This window comes from Lolium rigidum, chromosome 7 (genome assembly GCF_022539505.1).
Source record: "Lolium rigidum isolate FL_2022 chromosome 7, APGP_CSIRO_Lrig_0.1, whole genome shotgun sequence".
Lineage (NCBI taxonomy): Eukaryota > Viridiplantae > Streptophyta > Magnoliopsida > Poales > Poaceae > Lolium > Lolium rigidum.
The window spans coordinates 88,664,099-88,669,185 of record NC_061514.1 but is presented as its reverse complement, the minus strand read 5'-3'; the positions used below and the strand labels follow the sequence as shown (position 1 = coordinate 88,669,185).

Genomic DNA, 5,087 nt, shown 5'->3' with positions numbered 1-5,087 from the left:
CATTACCAAAACCAGGGGGGCATGTGTTATCACCGGATTTTGGCTAAATCAGGAGGTGGGCCGCGATCAAGATGGGCTTGGAAGATTACACATTGAAGATCTATGAAGCGGCCTTGCACGGAGAATTTGGGCTAGGTAGCCCGTGTATCTTAAATATAGTAGATTGTGTATCGATTTAGAAGTTAGAGTTTATCTCGTGCACGGTTTAGTGCACGCCCACATTAGAAAGTCCGTCTGGACTATAAATATGTATCTAGGGTTTATGGAATAAACAACAACCAACGTTCAACCACAAACAAATCTCGGCGCATCGCCAACTCCTTCGTCTCGAGGGTTTCTACCGGTAAGCATCATGCTGCCTAGATCGCATCTTGCGATCTAGGCGGCACTAAGCCTGCCCCGTTGTTCATGCGTTGCTCGTGCTTGAAGCCTTTTTGATGGCGAGCAACGTAGTTATCTTAGACATGTTAGGGTTAGCATTGTTCTTCATGCCGCATGCTCTCGTAGTGCAACCCTTGCGTGTCTTGCCGCCCTTACGCCTATCTTAGGCGTAGGGGCGGCACCCCGCTTGATCATAGTTTAGTAGATCCGATCCGTTACGATTGCTCCTTGTTCTACAAGGATTAGTTTAATATCTGCAATAGTTAGGCCTTACAAGGGGTCGGAGGATCCGGCGGCGTGTAGGGTGGCGTTTGCTAGTCCTAGGACGGATGTTCCGGGGATCAACCTCGTGTTGGTTTTTAGGCCTCGTCTAGGATCGGCTTACGGTCACCGTGTGCGAGCGCGAGGCCCGAACTCGAGTAGGATGATCCGATTATGCGGTGAAAACCCTAAATCGTCGTAGATCTCATTAGCTTTACATTGATCAAGCAGGACCACCATATATTCGGACACCCCGTCCGAATCATGGGTGGATCGGCTCTTTGAGCCGATTCACGGGATAACCCGAGAGCCGATCGAGGCTCGTATTTAACGTTTACGTGTGTGCCCCGCAGGAAACTAAGCGAGGCATTATCCACACCTTCCCGACCAGGTATAGGTCAGGTGGCACGCCCTTGTGATAAACATCGGTGCGTGCGACCAGGAGGCTTTGCGGGCCGTCGCTCAGAGGGACTAGGGCCAGCCGCAGCCCTAGTTGTTCCCGGCTCTACGGTGTTGCCCGTCTCTGCCCGCCAGTGGGTTTCTGACGTCAACAATGATACTACTATATGATACTAGATATTGAGTTTGGTATATCACTCTCACAAGGAACTGCAGTTAGAGAATACGACGGATATTAGAGAAGAGAACACATAATACATCGTACATTCGTACTTGCAGTTGGAGAGATAAAAGAGAGTTTAATAAGTTCATAATTGTATTTAATGGTATATCTTCTAGTTAAATATGCCATGGCAGTTTTACCTTTAAGTTCAGTTTCAACAAGTTGTACTTAAAATTAAGAATCAGTTTAACAGCTAGTGAACGGGGTTTTTTTTTTCCAGCGATCTGTGAGGTTAAGTCTCGCGTTTAACAACTACGTAGTAGTTATAATACAATCTCCGTGCGGTAAGGAATTTCAACCAGGCACCAGTGGTCTAGTGGTAGAATAGTACCCTGCCACGGTACAGACCCGGGTTCGATTCCCGGCTGGTGCATTCCGTATTTTTGTCCCATCCTTTTTTTGTTCATGGCCGCCGTTAAAGTCATTTTCAACCGAGATCGACTCAACTCGGACACGCATCATGTCGTCTCTTCCCTTGATGATCACTGCACCTGCACGACGTTCATCGGGTTTGCTCTTCTTTTGGTCAGTCAAGAACATAATCAAGCAGCTAGTAAGTTAAGTTTCATGGTTGATCTGCACGCTCTCTTGTATGTTCCCTTCGTGCACGTGGACTACACATCCGTGACTTCTGCGGCTCTGCCTCCAGGCTCCACCGCTCCAGAGTCATGAAACCTGAGTCCAATGTTCCACAGGTCGATGATGGAAGCTGATCAGGTTGGTTAGCATTTTTCTACATACTTGATCGAAAATTTACTTCTATTGATTTTTTTTTAAAAAAATCTTATATGCAATACATTTGGGCAGGGAGAGAGTACTATTTACGGTGACAAATCTTAATTAATCCAAGGCAAGTTTGCTTATACGATTTTTTGTATGTAGAACCGTGAGATAAACGAACTTAGGGTAGAAAGTGTAGAAGCACAACTTTTAAACTGGAGTTGGTAGGTAGACAGATTTTGATGACATACAGCATTAAACCTAATTTTGAAGATGAAAATTGTTTCTTCCTCTATTTCGTAATTTTTGCCATGTTTTACTTTAAACTTGACTCTTTGCCGAAACGACGAGTTAACGTGGCAGGCTTCATCCACAAAAGTTATGTTTGCCTAATATGTCGAATGCCAATAACACTACACTTACGATAACACTTCCTACGGAATTTTCTTATGTGCTGAGGTGGTGGTGTGTGAAGCCATCGTGGGCCTAAAAGCGCGGTGGCAAACTAATATGCAACAGATCAACTGCAACCACGTTGTTCCGTAGGTCAATCCCGTAGAAAATATCCCTTAAGTGTAGCATTTCTTGTTGAATGCAGATTTTGTGAGATTAAAATAAATTCCTAATCAATTCTGGTACTAATTTGGTTACGACACCTTCTAATGTTTTTATGAATGAAGTATGGGTTCTATAAGAAAAAGAATGCAAACTTTGCGAGATTAAAATCAATTCCTTGGCTTGATGCATACAAATATTTGTTATCATAAAAAGAATTCTAGAAATCCGTAACTATATAGAGCCTAGGAAGCACGATCAAGTGGACGTGTGCTTCTCAACGAGATGATACCCCTTCGTTCCCAAGACACAGAGGCGAGCGATTAGGGTTCCCTGCCTCCCATGGTTGCCACCGCCGATCTTCCTTGCCTTCTGTGGCCTTAGGGACATGGAGGACCGGTGGATTCTGATCCTTGTTGGCAGGATGACTCCGTTTTTTGTTGGTTTCCTTAGTTTATTCAAGGCTTGTGTCCTAAATAGGAAGACATGGCGGTGGCGAGTCCCTAAGGATGAAATAAAGTCCTTCCCGCCTAGCCCCAGTTCTGGTGATGTGTCTAGCATCGCCAGAGGGCCTATGGGGGTTTTTCTCTGTTGGATCTCGTTGGATTTAGTCGGTGTTTCTTATGATTTATGCTTCCCTTCATCATCAGTGATGGATGTTGCTTTCGTGTGCTCGTCCTTTGGGGATTTACCATGGCGACTTATGTTAGTTCAGTACACCAAGCAATATGACGACAAGCTTTGCTCAACTCCAATGTGGAAGGTGTGAGGACGGTGGTGTACTTTAGGCTGCTTATGTGCTTGTAATCTTCTCTAGGTGATCGTAATACCTTTTATTTTTTATTTTTTATAGTACCGTTGTTGAGGATTGTGAATATACCGATGGATTTTTTGAAGAAAAGAAAAAGTGGTAGGCGTGCTTGGTAGTGTGTGGTCCTCATAATAATCGGGAAAACAATAATAGCAGGATGGTAAAAGTAGATCTGATTGCTAGAGAGATAGCACGAGAGATCGAGCAGCGAGCTTTGTCGGAAATCGGAGCCTTTTCAACGTCCCACGGTCCATGCTGAAAACAGAAGGAAAAAAAAAAGCACAGTAAATTCCTTCCTTTCATATGACTAGAAAAGGGTGTTTCAGTAACTTTACCCAGCCCAACGGGCGAATTTCCGGTGTGGTCCCGGCTATGCAGAGAATGTTGGCACAACAACGCCACAGCCCAAAGAGTCCCACGTCACCGCTTTAGCATGCTCGTGCTGCCCATCTGATGCAGATTACCGAAAACGCCCCTCCCGTCCTACCAAATCAATGCTTTTCCCCCATCCTGCTGCCTCACGGTGTCATCAGTGTGCTCTCTCCTCTGCTTCTCGGCTCCCGTGCGGCGAGCTCCATTCAAAGATTCAAATCTTCTTCTGCGCAGCTTCGGCTTCCTTCCTCGTTTCGTTCCTTCTTCCTTGCCTCTGCAGAATCGCAGTACGTCTCCCCTGTGCTGAGATCTCATATCCATCCCGGAGAGTTCGCCGGTCCGGCGCCTCCAGTAATCTCCCCCGCCCCAAAAAATAACATCCGATTTCGTGGCGTTTTCTTGGAGGCATTAACTGCGTGTGGCCGCGTCCAGCATTCGAGCAATGACGAGGCTAGCTGTGGCTCTGCTGCTGCTGGCCGCGGCGGCGGGGGCGGCGGAGGGCCTGGGGGTGAACTGGGGCACGCAGGCGTCGCACCCGCTGCCGCCCAAGGTGGTGGTGCAGCTGCTCCGGGACAACGGCATCAAGAAGGTCAAGCTCTTCGAGACCAACTTGGACGCCATGCGCGCGCTCGCCGGCAGCGGCATCGAGACCATGCTCGCCATCCCCAACAGCATGCTCCACGACATCGCCCAAGACTCCGGCGCCGCCAAGGACTGGGTCAAGCGCAACGTCAAGCGCTTCGACTTCGACGGCGGCGTCGTCATTAAGTCAGCTCTCCTCTCTCTCTCTCTGTCCCTCTGCATTGGCCGTCACTATCTATCGTCCTGCTTGATTTCATACCCATTTTTAGACGAAATTAGTTTTCTGTTTTGCCTTGTACATGCTGTTACCAACCTTTAATCATGCCAGATTGTAGCACTAGCACAGCACGATCGTTTGCAGTAGTGATACATGCTTCGGTTTCATGCGTGTTCTTTTGGGGGGCAAAATTTATATCTCGTCAAGATGTGCAGAGTATCAAAGTGTTTTATGGATCAGGGTTGGAGGTGACAGTGGTCAGTGGAGGAGGTTGTTGGGACGTTTGGTTGGTCGCGCAACCGAATGGATCATATTCTTTTGGTGGGGCGTATCTTAGACTTGGAGAATGGATAATGTGGGGCGGCTCTCATAAAAACTCGACGGTTTGGTAGTACGATTATTTGTTTAATTGCTAGTGGTAGATTTTAGGACATACTTGGGATGCGTTCGAGCTATTTAGGACATAATAATGTGAGCTTTTCTGCATTCTTGAAACAAAGTATATGGTGTGGGAGTGTTGTTTCAAAAAACAGAGGAAAAAAAGTCATAGCCTGTCAGTACTACAC

The 5,087-nt window shown here is 46.8% G+C and overlaps 1 non-coding gene across 1 annotated transcript; it reads left to right on the top strand.

The window, feature by feature from the left end:
- The first annotated feature begins 1,566 nt into the window (after window positions 1-1,566).
- Window positions 1,567-1,637, top strand: TRNAG-GCC. Its single transcript has one exon. It is a non-coding gene; the product is annotated as a tRNA-Gly (tRNA).
- The last annotated feature ends 3,450 nt before the right edge of the window (window positions 1,638-5,087 follow it).